The sequence below is a fragment of the Theropithecus gelada genome, chromosome 3 (assembly GCF_003255815.1).
Source record: "Theropithecus gelada isolate Dixy chromosome 3, Tgel_1.0, whole genome shotgun sequence".
Lineage (NCBI taxonomy): Eukaryota > Metazoa > Chordata > Mammalia > Primates > Cercopithecidae > Theropithecus > Theropithecus gelada.
In genome coordinates this window covers 86,526,530-86,543,947 of record NC_037670.1, presented here as the reverse complement: position 1 = coordinate 86,543,947, position 17,418 = coordinate 86,526,530, and the positions used below count along the sequence as shown (strand labels likewise).

Below are 17,418 nucleotides of genomic sequence, written 5' to 3'. Positions count from 1 at the left end.
GTGTTCCAATACTGTTTATTAAGTTAATAAGACCATCTTCAACTCATTCGTATCCAGCTATTAAATTACACATTTTAAAACTTAACGTACAAGGCAAATGGTTACTTCAGTAGGCCAAGTTCTCTTACACATTAACACATACATAGAATTCCAAATATGCCCAGATTCCTTAAAACAAAACATTAATATTACAGGCTTGAATCTTTTACACGTCTCATACTCAATTTTCAGTCTTCCGAGGGTTAAAATGCTCATCTATTAAGAATTTTGATGTTTGTTTTTAAAAGCAATGTTTATGGTGATCTTTTCAGTAGGCGGACTTCCTTCCTTCCTTCCTTCCTTCCTTCCTTCCTTCCTTCCTTCCTTCCTTCCTTCCTTCCTTCCTTCCTTCCTTCCTTCCTTCCTCCCTTCCTCCCTCCCTCCCTCTCTCTCTCTTTCTTTCTTTCTTTCCTTTTTTTTTTTTTTTTTGAGTATCTCACTCTGTCACCCAGGCTGGAGTGTAGTAGCGCGATCCTGGCGCGATCCTGGCTCACGGCAATCTCCGCCTCCTGGTGTAAGGGATTCTCCTCTCTCAGCCTCCCAAGAAGCTGGGATTACAGGCATGCACCACCATGCCTGGCTAATTTTTGTATTTTAGTACAGATGGGGGTTTCACCATGTTGGCTAGGCTGGTCTCAAGCTCCTCATGATCCACCTGCCTCGGCCTCCCAAAGTGCTGGGATTAAAGGCGTGAGCCACCACGCCTGGCCAGCAGGCAAGGTTTCTCTCTCTCTCTTTCTTTCTTTCTTTCTTTCTTTCTTTCTTTCTTTCTTTCTTTCTTTCTTTCTTTCTTTCTTTCTTTCTTTCTTTCTTTCTTTCTTTCTTTCTTTCCTTCCTTCCTTCCTTCCTTCCTTCCTTCCTTCCTTCCTTCCTTCCTTCCTTCCTTCCTTCTTTCTTTCTTTCCTTCCTTTTCTTTCGTTTTCTTTCTTTTCTTCTTTCCTTTCTTTCCGTTCTTTCTTTCTTTTTCTTTCTTTCTGACGGAGTCTCGCTCTGTCGCCCAGGCTGGAGTGCAGTGGCGCGATCTGGGCTTACTGCAAGCTCCACCACCTGGGTTCACGCCATTCTCCTGCCTCAGCCTCCTGAGTAGCTGGGACTACAGGTGCCTGCCACCACTCCCGGCTAATTTTTTTTTTGTATTCTTAGTAGAGACGGGGTTTCACCGTGTTAGCCGGGATGGTCTCGATCTCTTGACGTCGTGATCCGCCCGCCTCCGCCTCCCAAAGTGTCGGGATTACAGGCACGAGCCACCGCGTCCGGCCAGCAAGCTTTCTTAACCACTGTAGAGTCTCAGTTTTTACCCAACCTCACTGATGGTATAACAAAAATGCCACAACCTAAAAAAGGTGACCATCACTTAAGTTTCCTGGATTCAGGTTGCAATTTACCATTCTTAATAGGGTCATAATTCTAACAGATATTCAAATGACTGTCAGTAGACTCTCCAAGGGTTCGTTGCTGCTTTGTCTACAGCTGTAAAGTCATGCTCTTGACAATAAGTTCAGAAAGATTTTAATTTTACAGAATCTCTTAGGATCTTAGATACATGCTGCATTTTGTTTTCTACTCAATGTTTTTCTTTGTGGAGCATAGGGACAAGAATATAAAAAATACACTTTAATTTGATTTTCTTTCTTTTTTTTTGAGACAGAATCTCACTCTGTCGCCCAGGCTGAAGTGCAATGGCATGATCTCCGCTCACTGCAGCCTCCGCCTCCAGGTTCAAGCGATTCTCCTGCCTCAGCCTCCCGAGTAGCTGGAATTACAGGCGCATGCCACCACGCCCAGCTCGGTTTTTCTATTTTTAGTAGAGATGGCGTTTCACCATGTTAGCCAGGATAGTCTCGATCTCCTGACCTTGTTATCCACCCGCCTGGGCCTCCCAGAGTGCTGGGATTACAGGCGTGAGCCACGGCACCGGCCTAATTTGATTTTCAAAAGTGATCATGGTTGCATTCACTTGTGTGTCATCACTTGGGTGCAATTTTAGGAAATTAAATACCAATGACTGAGGGTTCAGCAATACAGCTTCAAGATCCAAGATGTTAAGACACAACATTGCATATTTATACATTTTGTTAGGGAGTTAATGTAGGTGTGGTGAACAGATGCATTTTCAGGTGGGCCTGGAATGGTCCCTGGAGGATGATCAGCGACAAACTGTGTCTAATGGGAAAATTCATGCTTGGAAAATGAAATATTAGGCTACGTTTATTATTCTGTGTCATTCAGTCACTTATTAGCAGTTTAAGTGATGGCTGCGGTTTCCCATGCAAACAGGTGTGGGGACCCAGCCTCAGGTGCCATTTGGGAAATGCTTTCCTCAGTCAGGTCCCTTGGCAGATCTCATTAGCTTTCCCCCCAAATGTTTTATTAAGAGACATTTCAAACAGACAAAAATTGAAGTAATTTTATATAAACACCCATAAGCCCACCACCTAGATGCTACGAACATTCTGCCATTCTTGTTTATCACGTTATTTATCCGTTCCCCTCAACATCGGCAATCCTCCCCATAACTGTGGGGTCGGGATTAGGAAGCTTAAGGTGACTCAGGTGGCGAATTCCGAAGGGTGCTGCTGGATCACCTTCAGCCTCAGCTTCCCGGCTAATGGGGGCATTTCCTCCCTAACTCAATATCAGGAAGCAGGAGGCTAGCTCGACAGGGCGGGGGCGCACCTGGGCTGGGCTGCGCTGGGGCGGCGGAAGCACTAGGCGCGGCGGCCACAGGCGGACTGCTGGCGCCGAGCGCGGGCGCGGGGCCGCTACGTGCGCGGGGAGCGCGGGGCTGCGCTCGTGTGCGCTCCTGGGCGCTCGCCGCCGCTGCCGCCGCTGCCGCCGCCGCCGCCGCCGCTGCCGCCGCCGCCGCCGCCGCCGCGCGCCTTTGAGTCAGCAAACTCCGCTGCCCGCGAGCCCGGCCCGGCCCTGGTCTGCTCTGCCCGGAGGAGCCGCCCGTAAGTGACAAGAGACCCGCTGACGGGCCTCCCCTACGCCGCCCTTGTGGGGACGGCGGCCCTTCTTTCCAGAGGCGCGGGCCCTTCCCGCTGCGCCCAGGTGCCCGCACCCTTGCGGGTTGGAAAGAGGTTTGGGTCCCTTGGGCTTGGAGTGGAGGCGCCGCCTCCTTTTCTGCCGAGGTGTGCCGGGTGCCAGGCAGGGAGAAATGATCAACTGGCTTGGTAGAGCGGGGAGATGATGGAGCGTGTGGATCCAGGGATTCCTAGCTAAAAAGACACCCCGGGGAGAGGGTGGGGCAGAGGTGGATTCTAGATTACGGAAGAAGTGCTGTGGCACCTTACACTAGGCCGGGTAGAAGGGGGTGGGGAGGTTTTTTTTTTTTTTTTTTTAATTCATGAACGGGCAGCTTTGAGTTGAGGAATTGGGAGGGGTAGGCAGGTTTATTCGTGGGATTGTGGGATTGAGGGAGAAGGCCCGAGGGAAAACCCATATTATTGACTGATTATCAGATTTGGTGACCAGGAAAGCTGCAGCCTGTTTTTCAGTTCCGATACATCATACTTTTCTCAAATTACACGGATAATTGAGGGGGATCGTCATGAAATGGGGAGCAACATGCCCTGCTGAAAGGAAGGGCATCTCTGCAAGACACGTTAAAAATGATGGTATCAGAAAATTAGAACGGGGAGGAGGCTTGCACATGATCTCCATCAAACCTTTCATTTTACAGACAGGGAGGCTAAGGCCGAGGGAGGCCGAGTGTTGTGACCAGGATCATTCAGCCAGATGGGAGCAGAACCAGGCCTACAACCTGGCGGGCTTCTGACTTCCACCCCGCAGACGTCCACCTCTGGGGCCTGGGAACTGGTTTTGGATTGCATAAACTGCCCCTCCTCTCCCGGGAGGGGGCTGGGCTGGAGGCTGAGGCCTTCACCGGGAAGAAGCAGGGACTGCTTTGATAGTTGACTAGCTTCTGCAGGGGCTTCTCAGTGAGAGAATGGAGGTGAGGTCAGGGACTCCTGCCTTGCCTCTGCCATCACTTCGCAGTGATGCCTGTTCCTAAGGTAGGTACATAGCTGGACCTTCATTATTCTTAATATTATTTACTTTTTTTGCTTTTCTTTTGAGACAAGGTCTTACTCTGTCACCCAGGCTGGATTGCAGAGGTGCGATCTTGGCTCACTGCAAGCTCCGCCTCCCTGGTTTAAGTGATCCTCTCACTTCAGCCTCCCGAGTAGCTGGGACCACGGGTCCACGGGTGCGGGCCACCACAACCCTGGCTAACTTCTGTATTTTTTTGTAGAGACAGGGTTTTGCCATGTTGCCCCAGGCAGGTCTGGAACTCCTGAGCTCAAGCAATCCACCTGCCTAGGATTACAGGGTTTTTTTATTACTGTTTCTTAAAGGAAGGGTAGACTTGAGATTGACTGATAGGGCAGTTTTTTTTTTTTTTTTTTTTTGAGACGGAGTCTCGCTCTGTCGCCCGGGCTGGAGTGCAGTGGCCGGATCTCAGCTCACTGCAAGCTCCGCCTCCCGGGTTCCCGCCATTCTCCTGCCTCAGCCTCCCGAGTAGCTGGGACTACAGGCGCCCGCCACCTCGCCCGGCTAATTTTTTTTTTTATTTTTTAGTAGAGACGGGGTTTCACCGTGTTAGCCAGGATGGTCTCGATCTCCTGACCTCGTGATCCGCCCGTCTCGGCCTCCCAAAGTGCTGGGATTACAGGCTTGAGCCACCGCGCCCGGCCAATAGGGCAGTTTTTAATAAAAATACAAAAATAAAATACATGTAGAAGAAACTGTGAAAAGATGTGAAATATCAGTGATTAGCATGGACTCGACCGGTCGTCCTGTTTCTTCTGCCAGTCCATTTCATTTTCCCTTTTGATTACCATTAACTGGGGAGGACATCAGTGTTGACAGTGGGACTTGCTTAGTCTGACACTGTGCCCCCCAGGGAGTCTCCCCTACAGGCTGGTACACACTTCCTCTTATTTTACTAATGGGAAGTACCCCTGAGTTAGGTAACCTAAAATAATAGAAATAAGCACGTTCATTAAAAAAAAAAAAATAAAAGTATGTTAATCAAAGGGTAACGTTAGTGTTTTACAGCAATTCTGCTTGGCTTTGGAGCAATGGATATCTTTTCTCAGCCCTGGGATCACTACTTTAAGTCTTCATTTTGCTCGTTAAGCTACTGGGGAAAATGACTTTTTTTTTCCATTTTTGGTGACAGGGCTGCGGTTTCACAACCGCTTGGCGAAAGGCAGACAACTGGTTGAGAACAGGGTTCAGTCTATGCAGATTTTCATTTCCCAGCATGGCGGAGAAGGGCTTTTGGCCAAGCTCGTGGTTGACTCTGTGGGGAATCCACCAAATTTAGCACTGTTATCTCCAAACATCTTTCTCTTAGTAAACTGGTAGGTATGAATTAGCTCTTCTGTTCTCTAAGTCCTGTTCAAAGAGGAAGGTATACAGTATAGTGGTTAGAACTTGTGATTCCAGACCTATCTGAGGTGAAATCTTGGTATAATATTTTTCTGAGTATAGTTTTGTTGGCAGGGCACTTAACACTCTCTGAGTTGTCTATTATTCAGAATTAAAAAAGGGCGATGGTAATCTTTGCCTCCCAGAACTGTTAATACAACAGCTGACATTTATCGAGCACTTACTATATTCCAGGCATTGTCACATTATTGAGCACTTATGGGCCAGGCATTGTGGAAGAGTTTTTATGTGTCAGTCTCATTAAGCATCACAACAGACTTATGAAGCAGATTTATTGTCTTCAGTTTACGTCTGGGGAAACTAAGGCATCAAAGTATTTATGATTTCTCTAAACTCCTCAGCTTACAGTTTTAACTACCCAACAAATGTGTGTCAGATTTCTATTATAAGCTAATAGTTATCTAGGGCTTACTGTGTGGCAGGCCCTGTTACAAGTGTGCTAAGTACGTTAACAACCCTTGAGATAGGTATTGTTTTTCTCCCCTTATTTCTTTTTACAGATGTGGAAACTGAGGCACAAAGCCCCAGGTCAAACAACTAGTAATGCTAGAGCCAAAATTTGAACTAGGAGCCTGGGTCTGGAATCAGTAGTAACTCTCAGCCACCCACCTGCGAATGTAAAGGGCTTAGCCAAGCTTCAATCAAGGGCAACTTCTGTTGATACTTACATATATTTTTCCCTAAGTAACTACTCCTTGCCCCCAGTTTCTGCAGAAGAGATGCTTTTAGTTCTATAAGTGATTCAACTTTACTCAAGGCTTTGTGGTTCTGTATGTATTTCTGTTGTAGTCTCTGTTATTTTTAAAAGCTTGTGCTAGGCCTCAGTGATTTTGCCCCTGGGGATAGGGAAATAGTCTTTATCCGATCTGTGAACCCCTTTCAAATATATGATTTCATTTTTGCTTTTTTTTTTTTTTTTAATACTTTTGTAGAGATGGGGTTTTGCCATATTGCCCAGGCTGGTTTTGAACTCCTGAGCTCAAGCAATCCACCCACCTCAGCCTCCCAAAGTGCTGGGATTACAGGTGTGAGCTACTGCGGCCAGCCTGATTGCGTATTCATTTGCAAAAGTGCATTATTCCGGGGGAGAGAATCTGTAGCTTTCTTCAGATTCTTAGTGGTCACCCATGGTGGAAAGAAAGTCATTACTCACCATTGTATTCTAATAATCTCATTTTACAAATGAGGCTACCAAGGCTCAATGGAGAGGCAGAATAACTTTATCTGAACTACACAGCTAATTAGAGGTAAAAAGGGGACTCAAACTCAGGTCCCTGAACTTCCAGTCTCATATTCTTTCCATTATAGCCTGATAGTTCCCTGTGGATTAAGGGGTGCCAGATCAATAAATTATGAATTGCCAGAGACCCCCAACTCTCTCACCAGACTGTCCAATGCATGAGGCCAGCAAAGCTGCCTGGAAGTGCCTGTCAAAGTACCACATCGTTCGGCAGGTGATCCTGTTAGCTGAGCCACTTTACTCTGATTTGGTATGGGAATCTACAACTTGGAGAGATGTGAGCCAGGAAAAGAAAAGCTGTTTGGGGAGAAGAGGAGGAATGTTGCAGACATGCATTGGTTGAGGCACAGGCAGCCTTTCAGACCTCTTGGTAGAATTGTTGTGTTGGAAAGTTTTTGCTAAGAGATGTAGAAATTCAAACAAAATTCCCTGGGCCGGGTGTGGTGGCACATGCCTGTAGTCCCAGCTACTCAAGAGGCTGAGGTGGGAGGATCGCTTGAGCCCAGGAGGTTGAGGCTGCAGTGAGCTGTGATTGCACCATTGTACTGCAGCCTGCACAACAGAATTAGGCTCTGTCTCATAAATAAATAAATAAATACAAATAAACCCCAAATTCCCTGAAGTCTGAGATTTCTGCATAGTATGTCGCTCACTGGGAAGTAAGCCATCTCCTGGCTGAAGGTTGATGCTCCAATGACAGAAGAAGACTAAAAGAGTTGGGGTATGGTGGCTCACACCTGCAATCTCAGTGACTGAGGATGCTGAGGTGGGAGGATTGCTTGAGGTCAGGACTTCGAGACCAGCTTGGGTAAAAGCTGGGTGTGGTGGCACACACCTTTAGTCCTAGCTTCTTGAGAGATTGAGGTAGGAGGATCACTTGGGCCTAGGAGCTGGAGGCTACAGTGAGCCATGATCTCACTACTGTACTCCAGCCTGGGTGACAGAGTGAGACCCCAACTCTGAAAAGAAATAATAATAAGAAAAATAAGAAAAACCTAAGAAGTCATGAGACCTTTAATAGTTTAGGCCAGCCTTTTAACACGACGTAAATTTTACAAACTGATACTAATAAAGCTTACCTGGAAAATCGATTCATACAAGCAGGCAATACATTTTTGGAAAAGAATATTGAGGAGAGGCTTGTTCAGCCAGCTGTCAAAATATATCACCTGGAGGTAGGACGCGGTGGCTCACGTGTGTAATCTTAGTGCTTTGGGAGGCTGAAGTGGAGGGTTGCTTGAGGCCAAGAGTTCAAGACAAGCCTGGGCAACATAGACCCCATGTCTAAAACAATTTTTAAAAATATATATCATCTGGAACTAGGAATAGAAAGTCGACAAATGGTTCCATTGTAAAGATAGCAATTGAGGGTATGATAGAATGGACTGTTATTAAGTCTGTTGGGAAAATTGCCTCTCAGTTTGGAAAAGATTAGATCCCTGCCTCATACCATTCACAAAAGTAAATTCCATTTAAAGATTAAATGTCAAAACCAAAATTATAAATATTAAAATATATGTAAATATGGAAGATGGTTTTAAATAGCTTTTTGTTGTTGTTGTTTTGAGACAGAGTCTTGCTCTGTCGCCCAAGCTGGAGTGCAGTGGCATGATCTCAGCTCACTGCAACCTCTGCCTCCTGGGTTCAAGAAGTTCTCTGCATCAGCCTCCCGAGTAGCTGGGGTTATAGACACCCACCACCATGCCTGGCTAATTTTTTTACTTTTAGTAGATACAGGGTTTCACCATCTTGGCCAGGCTGGTCTTGAACTCCTGACCTCATGATCCACCCATCTCGGCCTCCCAAAGTACTGGGATTAAAGGCATGAGGCACCGCGGCTAGCCAGAAGATGATTTTTAGAAATAACTTTGGCGTAGGAAAGACCTCAAGTTTAATAAAACTCAGAAACCATAAAGGAAAATATTGATAGACCTAATTTCATGAAAGATTATACTTCATGTCTAGTAGTTTATTTGAACATGACCTTTGGCTACATTTCCTATCTTCACAGCTCAGGCACCCCAAATCTGTCCTTCCCCACTGCAGACTGGCAGGTGGGATTCCCCCCAGGACACCCTCCTTCATTCTTTCCTCACATCTTTCTTCTTCTGCAGGAAACAGATTTTTCAGGGCCTTCCATACCTGCCACTTTCTTTGTCTCTCCTTTGTTGTAAGTAATATTTTTAGATATACATGTAAAATTTCAAGAAATAATGGCTGCACCTCTGCCACCTCTCTGTCACCTCTTATTTCATAAAGCTGGCTCTAAACGTTGCTTTACATGCCTTAGTATATGTTTATGGAGATTATACATATTACAGATATATATGTAACACATTTTTTAAAAAGGAAGAATATGTTAATACCATAAACAAAGTTAAAAGGCAGATGACAGGGCTGGGCGCGGTGGCTCACGCCTGTAATCCCAGCACTTTGGGAGGCCGAGGAGGGTGGATCACTTGAGGTCAGGAGTTCGAGACCAGCCTAGCCAACATGGTGAAACCCTATCTCTACTAAAAATGCAAAAATTAGCCAGGCGTGGTGAGTTACTGAGGCAGGAGAATCACTTGAACTTGGGAGGTGGAGGTTGCAGTGAGCTGAGATCGTGCCATTGCACTCCAGTTTGGGCAACAGAGTAAGACTCAGTCTCAAAAAAAAAAAGGCAGATGACAAAGGAGTAAAGCAAATAGTTGCAATATCTATAACAGGCATGAACTCTTAGAAATCAATAGGAAAAATAATCCAGTAGGAATATGGGCAAAGGCTATTAATAGGTAATTCACATATATATGTAAAAATGCTTAGTCTCATTAATAATCATACATGTGGATTAAAAACCATGAAACCATTTTTGCTTAGGTTTGTAATATCCAGTGTTGATGAAGGTGTGGGAAAATAGATTGTCACTCTATAAGGCGGAGAGTGTAAATTGGTACCATCTCTTGGAAAGGCATGTCAGCAGTGTTTATAACATTTTAAAGTTTGCATACTTTCTGATTAGTACTTCCACTTCTAGAACCTTATCCCTCTGAAATACTTGCCTACTTGAAAAAAGGAAGTTGCTCTGAATGAGCCAAAATGGAAAATGTTCATTATGCATTGTGTTAGTCAGTTTGGGCTGCCATAACAAAATGCCATAGACTGGGTGGCTTAAACAACAGAATTTTATTTCTTAGGGTTTGGGAGGCTGGGAAATGCAGGCTGATTTGGTTCCTAGTGAGAGTTCTCTCCCTGGCTTGTAGACAGCCGCCTTCCTGCTGCGTCCTCACATGGTGGAAAAGGAGAGAAAGAGAACAAGCTCTTGGTGTCTCTGCTTGGTATCTCACCAGTCCCATTGCGAGGGCCCCACCCTTTTAACCTCATCTAAACCTAATCATCCCTCAGAGCCCCTGTTTCCAAATACCAGCACACTGGGGGCTAGGGCTTTACTATATGAATTTTGGCAGGACACAATTCAACCTGTACTCTATATTAAGTAATGAAAGCAAAGTACAAGAACAGTGGGAGAAATACAATCTCATTTTTTGAAAAAAATCTGGAAGGATGATATGCCCCTAATTGTAGACAGTCATTACCTATGGAGGGTGAGATTAGAAAGGGAAAGGGAATGGCATTATGGAGGATTTCAGCAGTATATTTCAATTTTTTTTTTTTTTTTTTTTTGAGATGGAGTCTCGCTCTGTTGCCCAGGCTGGAGTGCAGTGGTGTGATCTTGGCTCACTGCAACTTCTGCCTCCCGGGTTCAAGCGATTCTTCTGCCTCACCCTCCTGAGTAGCTGGGATTACAGGTGTGCGCCACCATGCTTGGCTAATTTTTGTATTTTTAGTAGAGACAGGGTTTCACCATGTTGGTCAGGCTGGTCTTGAACTCCTGACCTTGTGATCCATCCGCCTTGGCCTCCCAAAGTGCTGGGATTACAGGCGTGAGCCACCGCACCTGGCCTCCAATTTTTTTTTTTTTTCCAGCTCACTGCAACCTCGGCCTCCCGAGTTCAAGCAGTTCTTCTGCCTTAGCCTCCCCAGTACTGGGATTACAGGTGCACACTACCATACCCAGATCGTTTTTGTATTTTTAGTAGAGACAGGGTTTCATTGTATTGGCCAGGCTGGTCTCGAACTCCTGACCTCGTGATCTGGCCACCTTGGCCTCCCAAAGTGCTGGGATTACAGGTGTGAGCCACCGCGTATGGCCTATATTTCTATTTTTTTAACCCAAACTTTGAAATAATTTTAAACTTATAAAAAGTGCAGGCTGGGTGTAGTGGCTCACACCTGTAATCCCAGCCCTTTGGGAGGCTGAGGTGGCAGGATTGCTTGAGCCCAGGAATTTGAGATCAGCCTGGGCAACATAGTGAGACCCTGTCTCTATTTTCAAAAAAACTTTTAAAAAGAGCGGAAAAGCTGGGCATGGTGGCTCACGTCTGTAATTCCACCACTTTGGGAGGCCGAGGTGGGTGAATCTCCTGAGGTCAGGAGTTCAAGACCAGGCTGGCCAACATGGCGAAACCCTATCTTTACTAAAAATGCAAAAATTAGCCGGGCATGGTGGTGCATGCCTGTAATCCCAGCCACTGGGGAGGCTGAGGCAGGAGAATTGCTTAAACCCGGGAGGCGGAGGGTGCAGTGAGCAGAGATTATGCCACTGCACTCCAGCCTGGGCAACAGAACGAGAGTGCGTTTCAAAAAAGTAAATAAATAAATACAAATAAAATAAAATAAAGTGCCAAAATAATAAACGTTTTTTTTTGGCTCGGGGGATTAGAGACTGTGTCTTGCTATGTTGCCCAGGCTGGTCTCAAACTCCTGGTCTCAAGTGATTCTCCTGCCTTGGCTCCCAAAGGGTTTAGGATTACAGGCATGAGCCACCACATCTAGCCCTAAATCTTTTATTTTTAAAGCTAATGAGTATGTTATGCTGACATAAAATAATACTTAAAACCTGTGGAAAATAATAACAAAATGATTTGAAGTATTAACAGGGCCCTCCTGCCTAGAGCCTCCCAGCTGAACTGCCTGGGGAGGGGGTGGTCTCTGCTAGAATGGAAGACCAGGTCCTCTGGATTTCCAGGTGAGTGTTCCCAGTTGCCTTCTCTGCTACTTATTTTAAAAGGTTTATCCCAGCCTCCATCTCTGAAGGCAGGAGTTGTATGCAGCAAGAGTATTGCTTAATTCAGAAGGGTGATTACCCTGGATTTCATGGTCTTTAAGTACTTCAAAAGAATTAGGCTGAGTGCTGTGTCTCTCACTGTAATCTCAGCACTTTGGGAGGCTAAGGTGGGCGAATCACTTGAGCTCAGGAATTCGAGACCAGCCTGGCCAACATGGTGAAACTCTGTCTCTACTAAAAATACAAAAATTAGCCGGGTGTGGTGGCGAGCACCTGTAGTCCCAGCTACTCGGAAGGCTGCGATGGGAGAATCACTTGAGCCTGGGAGGCGGAGGTGGCAGTAAGCCGAGATTGGACCACTGCACTCCAGCCTGGGTGACAGAGTGATACTCTGTCTCAATAAACAAACAAACAAACAAAATTAGCAGTTTTGGTTGTGTTTCCTGGGTATAGCTTAAAAGTAGTTCTGTTATTTCATCATTGGTATTCATTGGTGTTTTCTCAGCATCACTATCCCTTCCCAAATTCCCCCAAAAACCACACACAGAGTGTATGTCTAACCAGGCTTTCTGCCATTAACAGGACCAGATCTTATGTTACTCATTTGTATAGTTAAACGTGTATATTCTCTTGTGCTCAAGAAAGCTGGCTGGTAAGGCAGAATTTACGAGGAACTACACATGTCATGTCCTTGATGTTTTTCTTTTCCCCATGCGGTCTGAATCCCTTAGGAAGATTTCAGAATCCCCTGAAAGGGAAGTCTTGAGCCCCTTTTCAGATTCACGCCGGAAATGCCTAATAAATTCCTAATAGCTTCCAAGGTGCTGTGCATTAAGAAGCTTTGGATTCCTGGGGATGGGAGAACAAAAAAGAGGGTGAGGGGGAACAGAAGGGGCACCAAAGGCCAAAGACAGACTTCACCCAGGACAAGTCCTGTGTCCAAGAAGTGTGACAAGGCTTTCTGACATGCTTCCAGGAACATATTGTGTTTATTTGACATGGCATGTTTTAGGAAAGAGATGGAAACATCTATTCACTACTCACATGTACCACACACTGTCCTGGGTACTTCAGTTTACGTTATATTATTTAATCCTGTGATATAGGAGTTGCTACAGCCATTTTCGATGATTCAGAGATATTTCTTTTTTTTTTTTTTTTTTTTTTGAGACGGAGTCTCGCTCTGTCGCCCAGGCTGGAGTGCAGTGGCCGGATCTCAGCTCACTGCAAGCTCCGCCTCCCGGGTTCACGCCATTCTCCTGCCTCAGCCTCCCGAGTAGCTGGGACTACAGGCGCCCGCCACCTTGCCCGGCTAGTTTTTTTTTTTGTATTTCTTAATAGAGACGGGGTTTCATCCTGTTAGCCAGGATGGTCTCGATCTCCTGACCTCGTGATCCGCCCGTCTCGGCCTCCCAAAGTGCTGGGATTACAGGCTTGAGCCACCGCGCCCGGCCGATTCAGAGATATTTCATGACTCGAACAAGTGGAGGAGACAGGATTTGAACCAACAGCTGTTCCCATACCCATTTTTTTTCAGTACTTTATTTTAAGAGTCCCACCACTGGGTTTGCTTTTAGAGCCAAGATGCACTCTCTCTGATTTAAAAGTTTTTTTATTAAGGGAAAAATTTAAAAGTCATACTGGGTATATCATTAGGCATAGGACTCTGAGGTTTCCACTTCTGATCCTCACACATAATCCATGTAGATTATAAAAGGCTGTCACTTGGGGACTGGGTCATACATTTTTTCACTTATATCATAGACAACCAGGGTTTTGTGAAATACCTCAGAGCATTTTAACTTTGATATCAGTGGTGTGAGGTTATTTTCATCTCTTTTTTTTTTCCCAACCTCCTTTTCCATTTTCCATCTCAGGTGTGCATTTTCCTTCTTTGTACCTTTTTATGCTTCCTTGATTCTGCAAAGGCCCCTTTAGCATGTGGCCAGAGTTCTCTGGGTATCAGAGAAACAGAAAGACCCATCTCAAGCTGTGTGGGCCCAGAATCTTATACAACTCTCATCATTATAGGGCACTTGCCCTGATGTGACCTTGAGAGCCAACTCCTTTGCAGGCAGGAGATGGACGCTACCCAGCCTGGCACCAGCAGTGACAATGGGGGCCACCTCTGCAGCCCCAAGACAACCCCACCTCAGCACTGTGTTTCCATGCACGTGGTCTTCCTCTGTGTGCAGCATGCCTCCTCTTTCACATTTTTGTACAGCTTCTCTCTTAAGCACAGTGCACCTCAACCTGGCCTACGTATAGCCCAGGACCCTCGGGTAATGTCTTACTCGTCTTGTGTGTTGTGCGCTCTTATCCTTTGCCTTCACTAGCGTGGCTGCTTTCTGCCGGGTGCACCCTCGATTTCTGTTCCTCCCTGCTCCCTGGTTCCTGTGACCACTTTTGCTGCATACTCACAAAGGCTGGGCTTGGAGTCCTGACCCCAGTTTTGCCATCTCTAGACAAAATACATTTCTGGCCTGGTAGGGTGGCTCATGCCTGTAATCCTATCACTTTGGGAGGCCGAGGTGAGTGGATCACTTGAGGCCAGGAGTTTGAGACCAGCAGGGCCAACACGGCAGGAGGGAGACAGAGGCTGCAGTGAGCCGAAATCACACTGCACTCCAGCCTGGGCACAGGGTGAGACTCCGTCTCAAAAAAAAAAAAAAAAAAATCTGTTTCTGATAGTCTCAGAAATGAGAGAGAGAGAGAGAGGACCCTAAAGGAAGGGAGATCAGAGGTAACACATGGATTGAGAATCCTCCTCAGCTAAAATCAGCTACTGAGAATTAGAATGCATTAGCTTCGACTCTGTTGGTGGCAGATCCCCTAAAGTCTTCGAAATACTTTGTCGTGATTCTTTCAAGATTTACAATATTCTTGCAAATTCATCCCTTTGTACTTTAGCTCTTGCTGGTTTTAAAGAAGAGAAACTTTCCTATGTTAGCATTGGGAGTTGGGGGCTTAATGTAAGGATACTACAGACAACTCAGAGGCACCTTGCTTGGAACTGGAAAGTCAAAAACTGAAGTTGCACTTCACTTCTCTCGCAAGGGCCCAAGGCCTCTAACTCTGTCTCCCTGTTTCTCTGGCTGGGGCTTCTCTACTTGCACATGGTTCAATGTGGCCTGGCTGGCCCTGCCTGCACGTGGCTTCCCATCCAAGGGCTGCTGCCCTCTGATGCAGTCTCTCAGGCTCCTCCGACCCTCTTAGTACATTTTTGCCTTCATCATGCCGAACTCCACCTTTCCTCTACTCATCTGGCCACTCTGCTCCATTCCCTTGCTTGTTCCTCTGCTGTCTCTGATTCTTCCAATTGACAACTCCTTGGGGCCTGTTCTGAGCCCTCTTCTTTATGTTTCCTCCCTAGATCTGTGGTTTTCCAACATTTTTGTGCATAGGAATTATCTGGGAAACTTGTTAAGGCAGATTTTTGGGTCTGAGTATTCCAATTCAGTAGTTCTAGGATGAGACCTAGGAACTTGTATCTTATTCCTGGGTGGTCCAGAGGCTGTGACACGCTCAGGACAAGCTGGTTTCATTCTATGACTTTAAGTGTCGTTGATAAATTACCAGTTCCCTGGTGTGGATATCTAGCTCTCTTGAGAGCTCCAGGTTTAGATATTTAACGTTGAATTTGACTGTGGCTTCTTGGGTTTGTCACAGACATCTCAAATTAACTTGCCCAATACTTGATCCTCTCCCCAGTTTTGTAAGGGCCTAACACTTACATAGTTTGGGGTCCTTTGTAAGAAAAGGAACACAGAATTGAGAATACAAAACGAGATGTGGGAACATGGTGGTGCACTGTGCAGATTAGGGCTTGGGAACTTGGCTTCTGTAGCCTTTGGTCATTCCTCCTCTGCTCTCCTACTCACCCCAACACCGCCTCCTCCAGCCTTCCCCTTCTGAATAAAGGCCTTTGCCTTCCATTTGTTTGTTTAGACCAGAAACCTAGGAGCCTTTGTCATCTTCAGCCCAATTCCGAGCCCTCTGAAGGTCTTGCTTGATTCTCCAATTCAGTACCTCCTTGCCCCAAATCTCAGGATGCCATTGTTACTTTCCTATTAGCTTCTGATTGAGTCTTTCTGGTTCCACTTTGCTCCCCTCCAGTCCAATTTCCCAGAGGCAGACAGCGCAGTCTTTTAAAGTACATCAGAACATGTCACTCCAGTCCTGCCATGCGTCCATAGAAATGGCTGAGCCTGGTGGCAGGGCCAGGGGTGTGGGCAGATGGGAGAGGGTCAGGTGGGATCACACCACACAAGCTTGACCATCCTGGAACCTTGAAAGAAGTGGGGGTGTGTCTGGGGAGGTATACAAGAATTATCAACTACACTTGTTGGTTTCAGTCCCACTTTACCACTTTTCATTGGAAGAACTTGAGCTGTGTAAGGCCTGTGAACACAAATGGGGATGGGTACTCCCTAATTCTTTGCTTTCAGTGCATTCCTGTGGCGTTTGATGCTAAATAGTGCAATCAAACTATGTTTAATTACTTTTGGGGAAGAATCACATATTCTCTTTTAACCCCAGTGTCATCTTTTAGCGCTGAATTCCTGTTCCTTAGAGAGCTGATTAAGCTTGGTGAGAATCCACAAGTCCATGGCCCAGGGAAATCCAAAGCCCTGCCCACGTTTTCTGTGAATTCCTGGGGAGGTGGTTAAGGGAGGCCTCCTGTGCTTTCTTTTTTACCTTGGTGTTAGCCCCGACACAAACTCAGCCCCTTCCCTCATGGATGGAGAAATCCACCACCACTACCATGTGTTTTGTTAGTTGAGTGGATTTTACTGGGTTAGTGGAGAAGTCACCCTGTGGGGCTCCTGACCTTGCATAGTCTCCTGGGTCCCTCTTTCCTTCTGTCATCCCTACCCCTCACTCCATCCCCCTCACTTGTCCGTGAGCTCTAGTCTTCTTCCTCTGTAACTATGGATACTCCCTAGTTCCTCTCTTCAACTTATAAACCCAAGTCAAAGTACAGGGCAGAACAAAGGGCTTTATATGTAGGGAACCAGCACTGCTTAGAGGTTATAAATACAAACACACCCAAAAGAGTTTTCTATCACACTGTAATTATCTTCCCCTTTCTCACTGATGTAGCAGCTCTTACTGTAGAGTGGCATTTGGAAGAGCTGGGGAGAAGATGTGCTCTTCCTGCCACCCCCGAAGGTCACTGTCGGGGTTAGGGGGCAGCCAGTGTCACTGTAGCTCTGGGTTCTGGACTCTCACGGCAAACAACTTGGAGTCTCTTCATCAATTTGTCTGCAGATGATCAGACCCTGAGAAACTGAGCTCTTTCTGTCTAAACACACAGAAAACTTCCTATGCTGGGAAATCAGCTTAAAGATTTACAACCAGGCGCAGACCGGATGCTGCGATTTGCTAGTCACCTCACTTTGCTAGTGGTTGGGAAACTGAAAAACGGTGGCGTCTATTTTGAGGACTTTGCCATACTGAGTCTGTAGACAGACACATGTCAAATGCCCTTGGATTACAGTCATTATTGCCAGCAGGTAAGAGTTTAAGAATAATAACTTTGGCATTTCACCCACTTCTATTATTTTTTAAATTA

General features: G+C 46.0%; 1 protein-coding gene across 2 annotated transcripts in view; it reads left to right on the top strand.

Annotated features, from left to right (window-relative positions):
* The first annotated feature begins 2,970 nt into the window (after nt 1-2,970).
* SNX10 (sorting nexin 10) overlaps nt 2,971-17,418 on the top strand; it is an 84,346-nt gene continuing 69,898 nt past the window's right edge. Inside the window, exon 1 of one of the 2 annotated variants that reach the window (XM_025380846.1) lies at nt 2,971-3,090. The gene's annotated coding sequence lies outside the window, so the exon portion shown is untranslated. The other variant, XM_025380845.1, reaches the window with a different exon arrangement.